Genomic DNA, 20,023 nt, shown 5'->3' on the forward strand with positions numbered 1-20,023 from the left:
TGTACATGTCCAACTGGCAGGTGTCATCTGACCTTGACCTCATTTTCATGGTTCAGTGGTCAATTTTAAATTATTGAGTTTTGGTCTTTTTTTCTAATGGTCAACTATATTTGGTGTATGGAAATATTTTATGATGTACATGTCAGTCTGGCCGGTTTTATTTGACCTTGACCTCATTTTCACGGTTCATAGCTCAGTGTTAAGTTTTTGTGTTTTGGTCTGTTTTTCTATTACTATAAGCAACAGGGCAACTATATTTGTTGTATGGAAGGATTGCAAGCTGTACCTGTCTGCCTGGCATGGTTCATCTGATCTTGACCTCATTTTCATGGTGCATTAGTCAATGTTTAGTTTTCTTGGTTAAGTCTGTATCTTAGAAACTATAAGCAATAGGTCAACTATATTTAGTGTATTAAATGATTGTACATGTATTTCTTGTTTGGTTTATATGACATTGAACTCATTTTCTTGGATCATGTTAAGTTTATGTGATAGTTGTAGTAAATCTTTATATTTTGAACTATCAACATAATAAATGATTAATAAAGAAGGCGAGACATTTCAGCGTGTGTACTCTTGTTGTCTCACATTAATGGAGTTAAAAAGCAAGACATAGGTATGCTGTTTCCTATTACGGCGGCGTCAACAATGTATTAGTTTGTGATTAGGTCAATCTATTGGGAACCACAAGTGGTAGGTCAATTATATTTTGTAGGCAGTTGTATTAGCATTGGCACATCTCATCTCCATGGAGATTATTTGGCCCTGCCCCTCAGTCGAAGTTGCACTTGCATTTGTTTATCTGGATCATATCTAAATTTATGGTCTAGTAAACAAAATCATTGTTAAAATTAGGAATAAGCTTAGTTTCCATTCTTTTCCAACATTTATATATATACAAATTTGATATTTTATTATAAAATATATATTAAATCCAATAACTAGCAGAAAATTTGAACAACCTAAGGTTTAGAGTAAGCAATGTAAAGGTAATGCAGCTATCTCTGCAATAACCAAACAGTATTCGATGTGAGAAATAACTCTAATCACATTGAGGTTATTACTTTGTGTGATAAACATTGATCATTGTTTTATCCAAAGTCAGCTAACTTTAATTTTCATGATTTGGTTTTGCATAAAATTACAAAATTGCCTTCTTAATAAATATTTTTCCAATCTTATTTCTGTTAAGTTGTTTCAAATGGGGGATGTCCATTATAAAACATTTAAAACTAGTTTAAGATTATTTTTAATTATATTTATTTCCATATTTAAGACATTTATTTCAATGAGTTATTTTATGTGTATGTTTTCTCTTAACATGTTTCTTTGTACAAAATTTTGATAAAAATGTTTTTTTTTCTATTTTTTTTTTCTTCAGCATTTCTTTAAAATGATAACATAACTTGAAGAAATTCAAAACTTTTCCAATATTACATTACCCATAGCCATGCTTACATCAATTAAAGATAACTTTTTCATTTTTCAGAAAACTGGTTATATGATGTAGGATGCCATTTCTTTTAACAAAACATTGTAACAGCATGGATCCCTATAAACACACTTAACTTCTAAGTGTATCCTACATCATAGACCATATATTACAATGTAATGTATTTTTACAAACTTGTAAATCAAATTTTGATTGAAAATAATTTTACTCATCTCTACTCTGTAGATACTATATATTGCACAAACACTACACCAGGACTGAAGACTTGTGACAAAATATCCAAGTTGAATGGGACTAGGGACCACTGGAACTAGCTCCTTCAAAGAACTTTTTCATTATTGACCTCTTAAGTGATGTCTTATGATGAAATCATGTTTTTGATAGTTGCATTGATTAATGTTCATGCATTAGAACATTGGATTGACTTTGACCCACGACTTGTTATAGTTTCACCAGAGTATAAATGAGTTTGCTCATTGAAAGTGTATAGAAGATTTTATTTTAATATTTAATCTGTTTTTCACCAATTTGTTTACATTTGATAGCAAGGCTAACGGCTGGTGCACCAAAATAGATTTTCATAATTGGCTTGTTTCTATTTCCAGTGATTTAAAAAAAGATTAAATTCTGAAAAATTGCAACAGCAAATAGTCTCTATTTAAAGCTGATATTAAGTTATCGTTTTTGTTAAAGATACAGCCTAAATATGTTGCACTCCTAGACAGAGAAGATGGATTCATGGCAGATAGGAAGAGTCAACATGTAAGTATTTGGTCATTACAATTGTACTTAGAACTATGTTAATATTTGGAAGTCAATAAAATCTGTTTTCACTGAAACAATAGCTTAAAATTTTATTACAAATTGGTCTAAAATATCTTATTCGAATTTCAAATGTGGTATATTTTAATAAGAATGAAAGAGTAATTGTAAATTAATTGTCCATAATTTAAGATTTGACATAAAACATGAATCACATTAATCTTTTTAATTTTTTTAACAGCCATTAAAAATTCTCTATCTAAAGCTGATGCTAATTTAATTTTTTCTTATGTAACAGATACAGCCCAGATGTGTTCCACTCCCACACAATAAAGAGAGTTTTATGGTAGATGGGACATTAGGATGTTTAACATGTAGGTATTTAGTCATTAAAATTGTACTTTAAATTAGACTATGTTTATATGTGAACACTGGCAGACCTATTTGGAAAATCACCGCGATTTTTGTAAAAACTCTGGTGTTTTTTGGCTAATCTCCGTGAAACGGATAATTATTAGAGGTTCATCGTAAATTTGCTGTATTACAGGATATTTTGCATGTTATCCGGAGATTTTCCGTGTCGGCGGGAATTAGCCGTTTGTCCGATAAAACTGGTGTGTATTGAGTCATTGATAGAACCACTGATGCGTGAGCGACGGTTATTAATAGGTCGTTGTATAATCCGTTATGCGTGAGCGACGGTTATTAATAGATCCTTGTAGTGTGGTACAAATTATGATATATAGATGTTTACAGAATTAAAAACAAAGTAACTATAATCATTTGAGATATAAGGAATTTTCAAAAATATATCATATAATGTTTCTGTAAATTTAGAGATAAACAGATTATATATATCTGAGGATTAGATGGTTACTTTTTTTTAATTATATGTCAGAGGCCGCAGATCATTTAATTGCTTCTAGAACCGTTTATTGAAACAAAAATAAAATGAACGGCCAGGGGAAAGTCTTTAGTAACCTTAGTTGGTATCCGGGGTCAACTGGGTTGAGTTCAATATCGTAGCAGCTACGTAGCGGCTATGTAGTTACTATCAATATCTATGTAGCAGCTAATCTATAGCTACACGTTCAATAGTAAAAATCTACATAGCACTACGTAGCCGCTACGATATTGAACGCAACCCTGGTAATACATAGAGTCAGACCGTCGTTGCATAATATGTATATGTATTTACACACAATGCAGTGCATTCAAACTCGATTTCGCAAACTCGTGGGTTGTCTTTTTAGACAAAAAAGTTCAATTAAAAAGATATGAAAGTTGCGTACATGTATACAAGGAATTGTATATTTAACGTCAATGCCTGTCTTGTAAACTAATCTGTTACACTTTGAAATGTAAATAAGTTCTATTTAAAAGATTGGACGGTTATTTCACATGAATAAAAGTTCTTCTGATCATTTTTGTTTTACAATGATTTTTGAAAGTGCGATCTTAAAACTAAGTTTGTCCGGACTTGCATGGAATATTTGCCACTGGAAGTTAAGCAACCAACAATCAATCATCTTAAAATAAAATAAATATGCCTGAGCGATAATATTCTTAAATTTTTTAATGTGAAACACAGTTTCTTCATTTATTAGAAATCACTTTCAGGTCTAATGGTAAAGTGAATATACATTCCGGGATGAGATTAATTTACTATAATTGGCAAAGAAAAAGAAATGATATTACGTTTCTTTTAATTAAAAATTAGACTGCAACAAATGTAGATCGAACATTTTTAATAATGAAATAATGCACGTCAAAAATTTCGCTCACAATAGAGATGTTAAAAATAGATTTTAACAATTGTGTCACTGCACGAGATTTTCCAACGGCGGGAAATATGTAGCTATAAACACAGGTGATGTTACTGACCGATTGTGGAATGTCAATTTAGGGTTAAATTTGATGTGTAATGATTGACATTATTGTGCGAGTTAGGTTGAGGCTCTAGAAGGTTCATTTCAATTGATAACCAAAATTATAAAATCAAGTTTTTTTTTCAAATCAACGTTCAAGTGTAAAATTTTGTGGGAGGGAAACTTTATTTTGTTTGTTTTTTAGGGGCACAGGGAGTTACCATAAAAATCTATAGGAACATTGAATAAAACAATTTCGAAGGTCACAACTTGTAAACTAATGAAAACAATGATAAACACTGCTGACAAGCGTAAACAGTTGTACATTACTTAGAAAATAGAGAGAGTGAAAAAAAAAGGACGTTGATGATGGTTACTGTTCATGTTAATTTTGAAAGATCGTGGTAACTGATTTCTGGGATGGTGGTACTTGCCAAAAGGTTGTATAAAAGGACAAACTAAGTACAATTTTAGCCGTGATATATGGGGCCCCTCACGCTTGAATTAATTTACGTTACGTATTTCGTCCTTTATTATGACCTACAGTTGATCATAGTTGAGTACTACGTATCGGTCAGGGGCGGATCCAGACACTGTGAAAAAAGGAAGGGTGTGCTAGCCAGGGTTTCTCAGAAAAAAGGGGGTGCTAGTACAGTTGGCCTAATGTATTTGAAGGCCAGGATTGGAAGATTATCAGACATTCTGTGGCTCAATTTTAATTTTATTTTCTAACTGTGAAGTGCTTCCTAAGCCGTGGCCTGGAGAACCATACCCAATTTTTTAAAAGGGTGTTCCAAAGGCATATTAAAATACTTCCAGCATTATACAGGTCCTGAGGTACAATTTCTTGGGGAGGAGATTTCAATTGCTGTTATGTGGGTTAATTTTTTGTTACTAGGAATTTTCGTTTTTTTTTTCATCAGATTTGCCCCAATTGTCTATTCTGTTAAGGTTTCACAAAAGTCAAAATATATAACACTTCATAAACATCTGAACTTTGCCTGTATTTTTCAACCTACAATGAATAAAGTCCTAAACTATAAGAAAATATCTTCATTTAAACATACTTAAACATATGCACACCGTGTAAATTGTAAATAAAATTGAAATTGTTATGTTGTGGCCAACCCGGTTCTTGGGGTGAACACCAAAATTTCCAAAAAAAATCTGGAGGCCTATTCTGATCATATTCTGATCCCCAATTTGATGAGAGAAAAAAATATTGTGGTCTGGCAGTTGACAAAAAAAATCGGAATTCCAGAATTCCCCATACCGTTTATTTCGAGAAAAAAATGTTTGGTGCATGGCAGTGGGGAATAACGTTGTGTTCCGAATTATTTCCGACTCAGAACAAACCCCTAACCCTTTGAATTTAAATGTTGCTCCTATATACCTTACTATCGTGAATTTTCAATGTTTCATGTATATTTCAGGTCAGATCCCAGGGCATACTATGTGTTCATAATTATAAAAACGTAGAAAATTCATGATTCATGTATGTGTAATATGTCTCAAGAAAATGGATTGAAGGCATATTAATTATCAAATTATTTATTTGTACAAAAAAAACACATAGGCAATGAAAACCGTGTGTGTGCCAAGAAAGGTCAATACGTAGGACTCAACTCGGAGGCTGGTTTAGGGGCAGGCTGTCCAGATCCCTCCTTATGGAACTACATATGGTTAATTTTGACTTTTATTTACTTGTTTCACTTACCCGAATAATTCAGTCGTTATATTCCGCTGATCTACAATTATTTCATTAACAAGTATATAGAAGAGATCGATTACGGAGAGAGACTGAATTTTTCGGGGTTAGTTCCACTCCGACCTTTTTTTAGTTTATACAATAAAGCAAGTCTATTTAATCCATTTCTCCGCTGTTTTCGTAATATATAGCACTTTCGTCATACTTAGGTTAGGTTTCAAAGAGATGATCATTAATATGAACATGTCGGGGTCTTTTAGAGCTGACAATGCGGTATGGGCTTTGCTCATTGTTGAAGGCCGTACGGCGACCTATAGTTGTTAATTTCTGTGTCATTTTTGGTCTCTTGTGGAGAGTTGTCTCATTGCCAATCATACCACATCTTCTTTTTTTATATATAATAACAATATCATAATTACAAATACTAATTCTCCTTACGTCATCCGAGAATACACGTGTCTTTTCTTTAGGCTAAAGCGCGAGTAGATGGTAAGATATATATATGGAATTTTGAAAGGACCTTGACTGGCTACACAGCCCTTGCACGATCTGATCGATGGTCAGAAAGATGACCGGACAAGTTCTAAGTGCACACAAATGGTCACATGTCATGAATATCCATGAACGTACAACGAACTAAATTTTATATACTGTAAATTCGGAAATTATTGCGAGGTTTTTATTAATGCGAAAAATGCTACTTGGTGAGTATCGCAATAATAAGAACTCGCATTCTGATAACTGAAACATAGATTGGTAAGCAGTTTTTTTCGAAATCGCAATAATTAAACTCGCATTTTTGTCCATGCTTGAAAAATCGCAATAATAAATGCACGCAATAATTTCTGAATTTACAGTATACGAATCCTTGCTGTACCACAGGTGTCCTTGTGTAATGAAATTTTAGGGTATTGGTGCATAGTCAAGTGATTAGATAAACTTGGATAATCAATGAGAGAGAATGAATGACCATTTTAAGTTAATCCAGGGACTTTCTATTGATTGTTGTTTGCTTTATGCTGCATTAGCACAAAAATGCTATATCGCGGCGAGAGCTTATATTTTTACAATTTAAGGTATATTTTTAAAATCAGACAAAAAGGTCCTTCAATAAACTAAAATTCTAGACTAAAGGGACTTTCTATACTAACGGGATAAGATAAGATAAAACTTTTTTTTATTAAATAATGAAAGCTTTTTCAGATAAAGGGAGTGTCGGACATAGTTTTAACTCTAAATGAAACTGTTCTTTTATTCATAAATAATAAAACATAAAATTAAAGGCATTTTAGACCCTTCCTACAAACGGAAAAGATGAGCATGAAAAATAAGTGAAAGGGGGGGGGGGGGGGGGGTAGGGCATAAGTGACTGGTTACGAATTAATTTTAATAGTAGTTCACCGTGCAAGAAGTTTTAAAGTACTTATGGAATAGTGTGACAGAAGCGGATTTAGAGGGGGCCAGGTACCCCTTTTCTTGAAAAAAAATTTGGTTGATTATACATGTATTGGGAATCACTGAAGCATGACTGAAGCGACCCCCTCTCAGGCAGTCAGTGCATATGAAATTTCTGGATCCGCCACTGGTGTGCTAGCTTATAAATGATATATTTTTTACTTCCTTTATTGTTTTTAATCCTTACTCCGTCTTTGTGAAATAATCGAGACTTCATCAGGTATACACTCGGAGAAATAAAATATTGAAGTGATTTGAGTACCGATATATGAAATGTCTCCTTGGTAGCTGGTATCCCTTGTGGGATTAATAAATTGAACTCATGTGTGCCGGAATAGGTAATTCATATATTTTATTTTTTATTATTTGTCAACTTATGGTACGGTAATAACTTTTATTTTTTTATTTTCCTTTTTTTTTTCAATTTCAATTTGCCTTTCGTTCTGTGAACAAAATAACACGGCTACACATTTTAAGACAAAACACACTTATAGTTCGACTAACACTTTGACTTATTGTACTCACTTAGTATCAGATAAACGAGATGCATGCTCCTTAAAATCATTTCAGATATTCTATGGAATTTTTAATTCACCAGTAAATCAGAAATGTCCATCTTAAACATTTCTTTTTTCATTGGATGTTATATCATTTTAAATATCTAACAAGGCACATAAAAAATTCTAGTTTTTTTGCGATGTCCAATATTACTTGCGATGATGCGTAGCTGCATGGAAGTTACTACATGAATTACATCATTTTGATTATCTTTGAAATCACTCACACGTGGCGGTGTACACATTACACTCAATATACGACTTAAAATACCTGGGGCAATTTATACTTCCGTTTATTGTCCCTTTACTAGCCAGTGATTGATTGATTGATTGTTGGTTGCTTAACGTCCAGTGGCAAATATTTCATGCATATTCAGGACGAGAACAAGTTCACAATAAATACAATAGGTAGGTTCTGTAATAAATGAAGGGATTAAGGTCGGAGAAATTTAGACTGCCACGGGAAATGAGGGTATATTGGATAGGGACAAAAATTTAGCCTTGCAACAGGTCACCTACGGACCCCTCAAAGAGTTGTTGCAAGGGTTCTTAACGTGCAAAGAGCGTGGCACTCTCTTTACACGAGGCATCGGATTTAACGTCCCCATTCTGACCGGACGTGGCTGCAAATTTGTACATCCCGCACAGCCAAACGGACGCCCCACTTTAGCACGGGTTTTACTGCCGGTCGGAGGAAGACCAATGGTGACCATACTTCTATTCCCCAGTCACCCTTGGGGGGTTTACTAGCCAGTGTACCTGTGTAAGGTTATAGATGTAATTTTACATCTATGGTAAGATGTATCTCTGACTCCAAAACAGTCGAGTGCGAATCCCGTATTTTGACAAAGAATGTTGGAGGACGAAAAGACAACATTCGAAATGAGATTTATGTATAAACTTTATATTATGCATATATACCATTGAAGCAGCCTCTGATAAATTGTCATCTAAGACGGTATAAATTAAAATTCTGTTGACATGGCACGAAGAGGAGTTGAGAAATATGCGACACATTTTATTCAATGTCCTCACAAAGGTAGTTTATTTTACATGTTCTCGGACATTAAATATATTTCTTGTGTGACAGTTTGCTGACTGTTAACACCATGTTCAATTGATCTTAATTGACAAACATTTTGATAAGGTTCCATCATTCGAAAATAAGTTATTAAAATCTCAGTAGGTTAAAAACTACTAAATTTTATCACACAGAATGCAACAAATAAAGGTTACAGAAATGGGCTCTACCACTTCACACTTTGGCAATTGAAAATAAAATCTAATCAGTCAAATTCTCAGTATCACAACTTCATTTAACTGCAGTAGATATTGTCTTTCAAGATAACTGAATAAAATAAATATTCTTTAAACAAGAGTGTAGGGAGTCTATTTCCTACCGACTCGCATGAACAATTTTCATTTTTTTTATATACTGCCTGAATGACATGACTCGAGAAATATTTGTCACTGGACATCAATTTAAAAATTAAAAAGAAAACAAAGAACTCGAAATTAAGGATCTGTATGACACCGTACGGCCCTTCTCAGACAGTGAGCAAAACTCATACCATATAGAATTTATAAAATGCCCCGACATGACATAATTTGGAAAAATTAAAAAGACAACACCTTTAAAAATTAAAAGCTCCTGACTTGCCAGGACAGTCATAGAATGAGGAGGGTTTAAACCTATTTGAGATAGCTCAACCCTCATGCGGTCACCAATCCTGGAATGTAAGACTGAGAAAATCCATATCCTTTGCTTTATAGGATAGGACTGGGCCTCCCCCAACCTGGACAGTGAGGTAATAACATGCACAAATTGTGAAAATTAAAGTTAAAATCAATAAGAATCATTGGATCTAGTGTAACGCAGTTATAAACAGTCAGAGAAAAATCATGAACTTGTGTGATACCAAAATATAGTACATAAAATCGAGAGAAAAAAGGCACGACCATAAGTATGCATTAAAGCATGCTATGTATGTAGCAGGGAATTTATGTTTTTTTTTGTTCACATCTCATCCTTTTTTTTTCATTCATTTCCAATGTTTGTCGACTTGATATATAGCCTGGTTAAGGATGTACTTATGTGATGTTTATGAATTTGTGTATAGCTTGTTATGTTTCTTTACAAAAGCTTCTCCGACTTATAGTATCTATCTATCTATACTACTTAAACGAGAAGACCTCATTTTGTTAGTCGCTTCTCTTCCTTCCACAATAAATTAATCATCATGACTCTGTGTTCTATAGGTTCCATGCATAGTTGCATTTGTCATCTATTCTTATGATTCTACTGTTTGGGTTATTTTAGGAGAAATCAATTTAGCAGTGATCGCCGTGTAGAAGAAACTTGGAATTGATAGTTTATATCAAATATACTTTATTGATAATAAATGTATGTTCATAGTATACAGAAACGCCAAAATAATAGTATTTAACAGAAAACAAAAAAAATAACGCACATTGGAGAAAAGGGAGAGGGCTTGAAAAAAATTGTCCCGTCTCCAGGAGTCCCTATGAATTTTGATACCTTTTCTGAAATTATCCAGATTTATAAAAAGAGATGGACCATTTTGTACATATACCATGGGGAAACTTCATGCAAAGCATTATTATTTATAGTTTAATTGTCGAGCCTGCGACTTTTGTCGTAGAAAGCTCGACATAGGGATAGCGATCCGGCGGCGGCGGCGGCGTTAGCTAACTTCTTAAAAGCTTTATATTTTAGAAGATGGAAGACCTGGATGCTTCATACTTTGTATATGGATGCCTCATGTTACGAAGTTTCAGTCAGTCACATGTCCAATGTCCTTGAACTCATTTTCATGGTTCAGTGACTACTTGAAAAAAAAGTTCAGATTTTTTGTAATGTTAAATTCTCTCTTATTATAAGTAATAGGATAACTATATTTGGTATGTGCGTACCTTGCAAGGTCCTCATGCCCGTCAGACAGTTTTCACTTGACCTCGACCTCATTTCATGGATCAGTGAACAAGGTTAAGTTTTCGTGGTCAAGTCCATATCTCAGATACTATAAGCAATAGGTCTAGTATATTCGGTGTATGGAAGGACTGTAAGGTGTACATGTCCAACTGGCAGGTGTCATCTGACCTTGACCTCATTTTCATGGTTCAGTGGTTATAGTTAAGTTTTTGTGTTTTGGTCTGTTTTTCTTATACTGTATGCAATAGGTCTACTATATTTGGTGTATTGGATGATTGTAAGGTGTACATGTCTAGCTGGCAGGTGTCATCTGACCTTGACCTCATTTTCATGGTTCAGTGGTCAAAGTTAAGTTTTTGAGTTTTGGTCTTTTTTTCTAATACTGCATGCAATAGGTCAGCTATATTTGGTATATGGAATGATTGTAAGGTGTACATGTCTAGCTGGCAGGTGTCATCTTACCTTGACCTCATTTTCATGGTTCAGTGGTCAAAGTTAAGTTTTTGAGTTTTGGTCTTTTTTTCTAATACTATATGCAATAGTTCAACTATATTTGGTGTATGGAAATATTTTATGATCTATATGTCAGTCACGCAGGTTTTATTTGACCTTGACCTCATTTTCAAGGTTCATTGCTCAGTGTTAAGTTTTTGTGTTTTCGTCTGTTTTTCTTAAACTATAAGCAATAGGTCAACTATATTTGTTGTATGGAAGAATTGTTAGCTGTACATGCCTGCCTAGCATGGTTCATCTGACCTTGACCTCATTTTCATGGTTCATTGGTCAATGTTTAGTTTACTTGGTTAATGTTAAGTTTATGTGACAGTTGTAATAAAGCTTTATATTTAGGACTATCAACATAATATCAATGATTAGTAAAGAAGGCGAGACATTTCAGCGTGTGCACTCTTGTTGAATTTAGTAGAAAAAGAAAATTTGGTGAAAATAAAACCAAGATTTTTTTAGAAAATCCACAGATTTTAAGACCAAGATTTTTATACGATTCCAATTTTTTTGGGGGGGATCGTATAATGGTATGATGTGGTTGTTGTCGTCTACGTCGTCCGAAGACACATTTGTAGTTTCTGGACTATAACTTGTGTGTAAGTGTATGGATCTCTCTGACATTGTACCACAAAGTTCCATATCACAAAAGGAAGGCTGGGATTGAGTTTGGGGGTAATTGCCCAATTCATGAAAGAATTCGGGGCCATAAAAGGGCCAAAAAACATTTTTTTTAGTTATTCTAGTTTTTCAGACAATAACTTGTGTTTAAGTCACTGTATGGATCTTTCTGAAATTGTACTACAAGTTTCCATACTACAAAGGAAAACTGGGATCAAGTGTTGAGGTTATTGCTCCAAAGGGCGGGGGGGGGGGGGGGGGGGGGGTGGTTGTGAGTTCAAAAAGTTTGCAGGTTTCCAATTTTTTTAAAGGGGTTTAATTTTTTTTCAAAATTTTTCAATTTTTAAAATATTTCAAAAGTTTCAAGAAGAAATCTTTAATTGCACAGTATTGCCCAATAGATTTGAAAGACCTTTACACATGTTTTGGTGAGGGGGAGGTCTTTCAATCCTAATTGTCTTTTAATTTGTAAGTCATCTGTTTTTCTCTATTCTTCATATTTTTTTCTCATTATTCTATATTCTTTATTTTCTTGGCGTCTATTTTTCTTTACTTTTCTGGTCCTATGTTGTGCACTTTTTGTCCATTTGTGTTCTCTATTCTTCTATAAATCCTATCCAGACCCTCACAAACATACATAATCAATAAGTTCCGCTCCTATTACCTAACCCCACTTGACATGGATATAGATAATTGTCATCCATGGGGTTTTCTCATCCGTTTTGAATATAACATTGCTATTAAAACGGGTACGTTATAAAAAAAAGAAGACGTGGTATGATTGCCAATCAGACAACTCTCCACAAGAGAAATAACACAGAAATTAACAACTATATGTCACTGTACGGCCTTCAACAATGAGCACAGCCAATATTGTATAGCCAACTTTAAAAGGACAACATACTAGGAGTCCATTACATCAGATATAACATATAGAGATGTATAAATACGCAGTCACGTATACGTCCGATGCTAAATTGTTGACTTTGTTGGAAGGCAAAATGAATAGCCCTATACCGACTGGAACTAGTATATATATAACTGAAACTAGATGAAAATCAAGGAATCTACACATGCTGTAATAGCAAATCTGAACGGAACCAAAACGCATGTTTGTAAAAAAATAAATAATATACAACTTACATTTCAGCAACTGTTATATTAGTAATTATTAATGATGTAGTTCGTGAATAAATTGTCCTACACAGTGGAACAAATGGACAGTCTAAGTACGTTAATGTCTGGATTAATATTTCTGCAAAGACGTTGTCATTTTATTGTTTCCATTAACCGACTTAAATAAAAATCAAATTATAACTTTGTAATGATTATAAATGTTTACCTTTTGAAATAAATTTTGGTTTATTGAATATATTTACGGGAAAAAAAGAAGAACTCAAATGTTTTATTTCCATGTATTTTATGACATATTAAAAAACATCTTTGTGTAAAAGAAAAATCGAATCACATCAAATTTTGATCGGCCGTAAAATAAACTTCACATCACTTTATTTATATCACAAATCAATTTACAAAAACTTCTCAACGATGTCATAATAGAAAGCACGAGTGATCTATCTGGCAGACCAACTTGTGGCTAATGATTGACAGGTATGATTAGATCTTGAGGCTCCTATGGGGAACGTGGTGTCGAAAGGAAAATAGAAGATTATTCAATTATAAATTTTAGAACTCGTACGAAATGTGATCTGATATGGAAAATTTTGAGTTCTTTTAATAGCACAAAGAAATAAGACGTTAGAAGGGTAACAATTGTGTAACTATAAACCAATGACTCGTATGTAATTCACGGGAAAGATTTTATCAAAAGTTTGTTGAAAACTTTCAATTTCAAACCTTCTTGGTTGGAATGAATATGTTCGATTTATATGCAAATAGGTCTTTATTACATAATATATTTAAATTATCTTCATTAATTACAATACAATATATAACATGTATCTATGATATCCTCCATAACGACTAAATATATGTACAGGTAAAATTAAATTCTGATCAATCGGGTAGATTGATTTACGACCTTCCACTGGTATTGCACAAGCAATATCACAGCAGGTGTTAAATACACTAGGACAAGTGTCAGATCAGTTTGACATCCTGCCCGATTACGGTATCTTCCGGAGACTCTATTAGTACAAGGACTGATTTTTTTTCTAAACATGACAATTGTGAAGAATTTTTTAAAGTGAGAACAAAGTTTCTGACCCAAACTATTGATTCACATTATGAATCTATCATGAATAGTAGATTAGTTTACGTTTTTTAACGTATATACGATTTCCATTCATATATTAAAACAATTGTAGTTGTCTATAGCAAAGATAACACGTGTATTCATCTTGTTCATTGGTCACATTAATATAGATTTTTCTTTAATGAACAATGACAACATTTGATATTTAAATCGTAAGTAGCTTTATTATCAAAAACACCGTTTTATCTCGACCGAAAAGGGAAATAGGATAGTTTTTTTTAATCTGACTGTAAACATTGTATATATCACAACGATCTATTAATAACCGTCGCTCACGCATAACGGATTCTATAATCATCTATGTACAACGATCTATTAATAACCGTCGCTCACACATCACTGGTTCTATCACTGACTCAATACACACCCGTTTTATCGGACAAACGGCTAATTCCCGCCGACACGGAAAATCTCCGGATAACATGCATAATATTCTGTAATACAGCAAATTTACGATGAACCTCTAATTATTATCCGTTTCGCGGAGATTAGCCAAAAATCGCGGTCATTTTCCAAATATGTCTACCAGTGTAATAAATATCAGTTTTCCCTGGAACAATAGCTTAAATAAAATCTTATTTCAAATTAGTTTACATATTTCTTTTGTTGAAATTTATAATCTAGGAAAGTAAATTTTAACATGAATGGGTAGTAATTAGGTCTTTTTTCTGTGGAAAGACCTATTGTATTTGTTCTGATTATTATTTTAATTTTTTTTCTTCTTCTTCCGCCAAACCCTTTTCTTGCAGTATACATTTGTGTTGCAAGATGTCGCTTAGATATTTTGAATATGATATCGAACAGTTATTGCGCTTTTTAAACTTATCTCTTTAAGGCGAAGAATTTTTTATTGTTAGAGTTATCTCCCCAAACACTGTTTTTCTTGTGAGTGTATCTCCCCCGTAACCAAAAAAGATAAGGACAAAATTCTTTTTCATATTTGTTGGTTACATCCTCAGAAATTTTTGGCCGATTTGGATTGAAGCAATCCGGTGAAATTTTATAGGAGTTATCTACCTTTATCAATTAAATTTGTCGTTATGTTTTTGTAACTCATAAACCGTAAGCTGTATAAACCAGTGTTCTCCCCAGGCCCTTAAAGGACCGCGGGCCCGCAATGTATAATTTTCTACCGTGGTGGTATCGTTCTTGCCGCGATTTATAATTTTTCTCCGTGGTGCTAAAATTTTCGGTAAAAAAATCGTAAATCGGTAAAGTTTTAAGCGACTTGTTAAACCTTTTCCGTGGGGTATAAAATTTCAAATGAAAATTGACCAGTTCAAACCAGTTCAAACAACTTGATTGTTTACACCACGTGATCGATTTACCTTTTGAGGTTAACCTTGATGATTGGATTTAATCGATGTACATGATTCTTTTGTGTTTTAATTAATTAAGAAATCATAATTAATGATCAGACTTGTGAGGGACAAGCAGACATTTGTTAATTAATTCTATTACTCCAGCCTTTGGTTATAAATAATTTGCGTATTTTAAACGTGTTGGAGTTACTTCCCCTGAATTAGCTTATTACAAATAAGTGCTCCTAAAATATCATCTATCATTGAAAATAGAAATAAAGTACAAATTTAATGCAAAATTATATAAGAATGTTACCTTAAGGATAAAAACTTTCTTTGAACATACCAAAAAAAATATATTGCAAATTATTTTTGATAATCATACTTTTATTAATGCACAGACATATTATTATAAATAGGTAGTATTTTCTAATTGGTAACTGATTTCGGTTAAAGTAGTCCCAGTCTTTAGACACTGATTGGAACTCAGCTTGATATGATATATGGGTGTACATATAGATGATAAAATTTACTTCACATGTCTATCTACCATGTAACACAATAAGATTCTAATAATAATTGTATTGTTGTTTAAAAGAATGCTAAAGCTATGGAAAATAGTTTTTAATTTACTAGAGGTTCTGCATTTAAATTTAATCTTGTTTACATTTAATTGTTATGGTGTAATCTAATAAAAATGGGGAAAGTGTAGTGTAACTTCAAGTATCAGGACAAATTGGCTTGATCAAAATATAAAAAGTGACTTAAGTTTAAAGACTAATAGTGCTTTCGTTTATTTATTCTAAAAAGAAATTAAAGTATACAAACTGATTATTGATTTACTTCTTTTTTTACCAGTAATTTTTTGACCCAAAGTCTACATAACACAGTAAACAAAACAAAGACAAAAAGGTAATGACACAAAAACTAACAAGAAAAAAAAAAGCAATGCAACGCGACACAACATGTTGTACAAATCATTTTGACACGCGTTACCCTGGTGCTATCCAAAAATCCTGGGGAGAACACTGTAAACCTATAGTCTTTATTTGAGGTCCTTGGGGCCTAACTTATAAAATGAGGTCAAGGTCATGTTCTAAATTTGGCTTTTGCTTGTTTTTGCATTTCCTCTGATATTTTTAACGTTATATATAAAGAACTAGTGCTAAATGTTTGTTTTATTGTGATGAAGATATGATACATTTGGTCTGAAACAATCCAGTGACATCCTATGGAAGTTATTGCCCCTGAAATGTTTAATTTTAAGGTAAATTGATTATTACTTCAGATTGGTACATGATAAAGCAATAAGGTCTTTTAGAAAATGTTAAGTAACATGTGACCTTGAAAAATATCAACCGGAAGTGACCTTGAGTGAACCGGAAGTAGTCATTTTTGCACTTATTTTATGTAAAAATACATAGAACCCATATATTTTCTGAATGGTCATACATTAACATATCATTTGAGACCGGAAGTGACATTTTATAAACTGGAAGTAGCATATCTCCCTTATTACTTGCATAAGTATATACAAACTATAAATTTTTGGAATAAGAGTGAATAAAGCTATCGAATGAGACCGGAAGTTGACAATTATCTCCGTTATTTCAGGCAAAAGTCTATAGAAACATATTTATTGAATCAGTATGAAGAAACCTATGATTGGATGCCAATAGTAGCTTTGAGTAAACCAGAAGTAGCTTCTCAATTATTTAGAAAATTGATGTGGAAAGACCTTCAATTGTTCTTTGTTTGAACAATTGGTTTTAAATTGTAAATATACTTGTGTCCAATTTAGGATTTGACATAAAATATGAGTGAAATTTATTTTATAATTGATTGCAACAGCCAATAGTCTCTATTTGAAGCTGATACTAATTGATGATTTGGTTTTGTTAGATACAGCCAAAATATGTTACACTCCTTGACAATGAAGATGGTTTCATGGTAGATTGATCACACATCTGGATACGTAGCATGTAAGTATTTGATATTTTAATTGTACTTTAAACTATGTTTATATGGTTTGCAGGTATCAAAAATCTGTTTTCCCTGGCACGACAGCTTAAATTAGATTTGATTACAAATTGGTTTTAAATTTCTTTTATTCAAATTTATACTCTTATGAAGATTATTTTAATGATCATGTATAGAAATTGTTTATATACTTGTTTTCAAATTAGGATTTGTCATAAAAAAAAGCATCATATTAATTTTAAATTAATTGCCACAACCAATATTCTCTATGTAAAGCGGATACTGATTTAGAATTTTTGTTTTTGTTACAGATACAGACTAAATATGTTACACTCCTAGACAATGAAGATGCTTTCATGGTATATAGCACACGAAGATACATATCATGTAGGTATTTGGTCATTATAATTGTACTTTTAACTCTTTTTATATGTGTTAGGTAACAAAAATCAGTTTTCACCTTGAACAACAGTTTGAAATTTTATTACAAATTTGTCTAACATTTCTTTTATTCAAATATTTACTGTAATAAGTTAAGTAATTGTAAATATACTTCGGCTGTTATCTGCTCTATGGTCAGGTTGTTGTCTCTTTGACATATTCCCCATTTCCATTTTCAATTTTAGTCTCAAATTTAGGATTTGACATAAAACACGCATCACATTAATTTCTGAATTGATTGAAACAGCAAATATTCCCTTTTTGAAGCTGATACTAATTTATAATTTTTGTTTTTGTTACAGATACAGCCTAAATATGTTACACTCTTCGACAATGAAAATGGTTTCATTGTAGATAGCACATTAGGATTTGTCACATGTAGGTATTTATTCATTACAATTTTTTTCTTTAAACTAGGTTTATATTTGTGAGGCATTAAAAATCAGTTTTCACTGAAACGACAGATTGAAGCTTTATAACAAATATCTTATGAAGTATATTTTAATAAGAATGTAAAGTTATTGTAAACATACGTCTCCAATTTAGGATTTGACATCAAACATGCATATCATTAATTTCTGAATTGATTGCAACAGCAAATAGCTTTGATTTTGAAGCTGAAACTAATTTAAAATATTTATTTTTGTTACAGATACAGCCTAAATATGTAAGACTCCTATACCATGAAAGATGCTTCCATTGCAGATAGCACATTAGGATTAGTCACATGTAGGTATTTATTCATAACAATTGTTCTTAAAACTATGTTTATATTTGTTTGGTATTTAAAATCAGTTATTCCTGGAACAACTCTTTGAAATTTTATTAGAAATTGGTCCTTCATTTTATTTATTGAAATATTCACTGTAATGAGATATATTTTAATAAGAATTTATGGTGATTGTAAAAATTCTTATCTCCAATTAAGGATTTGACATAAAACATGCATCACATTAATTTCTGAATTGATTGCAACAGCAAAAAGTCTGTATTAAAAGCTGAAATTAATGTATATTTTTTTTGTTTTCATTACAGATACAGCCTAAATATATAAGACTCCTATACCATGAAAGATGCTTCCATTGCAGATAGCACATTAGGATAAGTCACATGTAGGTATTTGGTCATTACAATTTTCCTTAAAACTATATTGATATTTGTTGGGTAATAAAAATCAGTTTGTTCCTGAAACAACAGATTGAAGCTATATAACAAATTGGTCTAAAATTTCTTTCATTCAAATTTATACTCTAATGCTGAATATTTAAATAAGAATGTATAGTAATTGTAATTATAATTGTAACATATTTAGGCTATATCTGTAACAAAACCAAATTATCAACAATTTACTTTTCTCTAATTTGGGATTTAACATAAAACACGCATCACATTATTTTTTGAATTGATTGCAACAACAAAAAGTTTGGATTTAAGCAGAAACTAATTTATAATTTTTGTTTTTGTTTTACAGATTATACAGCCTAAATATGTAACACTCCTATACCATGAAAGATGCTTTCATTTTAGATAGTACATTAGGATGTTGCTCATGTAGGTATTTGGTCATTACAATTTTTCTTAAAAACTATGTTTATGAGTGTTAGGTAATAAAAATCCGTTTTTTCCTGAACCGTTTGACAAAAAGATGCTTTATGTTAAAATGGGTCTCGTAAAAGCAGACCTCTGCAGAGAGCAAACTTTAGATTTTGATATAACATTGATGAATGTAATGGGCGCTAATCTTGTAAAAGCAGATCCCCCAGCAACGCTGATTACATAGTATGATAAAAACTTGTGTTTATGGTAAAATGTATTTAGTTTTTTTGTCTGGCTCTATTTCATTATCAACCAATTTGAAACTTTATTACAAATTGGTCTCAGAAAATTTTTCTTCAAATTAATACTCTAATGAAATATATTCTTATTGGAATGTATAGTAATTATAAATATTCTTGTCCAACATGCAAAAGATTAAATTCTGAAAAAATTGCAACAGCAAATAGTCTCTATTTAAAGCTGATATTAAGTTATCGTTTTTGTTAAAGATACAGCCTAAATATGTTGCACTCCTAGACAGAGAAGATGGATTCATGGCAGATAGGAAGAGTCAACATGTAAGTATTTGGTCATTACAATTGTACTTAG

General features: G+C 32.2%; 1 long non-coding RNA gene across 38 annotated transcripts in view; it reads left to right on the forward strand.

Moving 5' to 3' along the window:
* Window positions 1-2,561: 2,561 nt before the first annotated feature.
* LOC127729697 (uncharacterized) overlaps window positions 2,562-20,023 on the forward strand; it is a 38,272-nt gene continuing 20,810 nt past the window's right edge. For 33 of the 38 annotated variants that reach the window (XR_007994789.1, XR_007994773.1, XR_007994767.1 and 30 more), the window contains exons 1-7: window positions 2,562-2,589; window positions 17,360-17,439; window positions 17,749-17,824; window positions 18,181-18,256; window positions 18,531-18,607; window positions 18,914-18,990; window positions 19,924-19,992. This is a non-coding gene — a long non-coding RNA (uncharacterized LOC127729697). Of the gene's footprint in view, window positions 2,590-17,359; window positions 17,440-17,748; window positions 17,825-18,180; window positions 18,261-18,530; window positions 18,608-18,913; window positions 18,991-19,923; window positions 19,993-20,023 lie in introns of all 38 variants that reach the window. The other 5 variants (XR_007994791.1, XR_007994771.1, XR_007994792.1 and 2 more) reach the window with 5 other exon arrangements.

This window comes from Mytilus californianus, unplaced genomic scaffold (assembly GCF_021869535.1).
Source record: "Mytilus californianus isolate M0D057914Y unplaced genomic scaffold, xbMytCali1.0.p SCAF_2, whole genome shotgun sequence".
Lineage (NCBI taxonomy): Eukaryota > Metazoa > Mollusca > Bivalvia > Mytilida > Mytilidae > Mytilus > Mytilus californianus.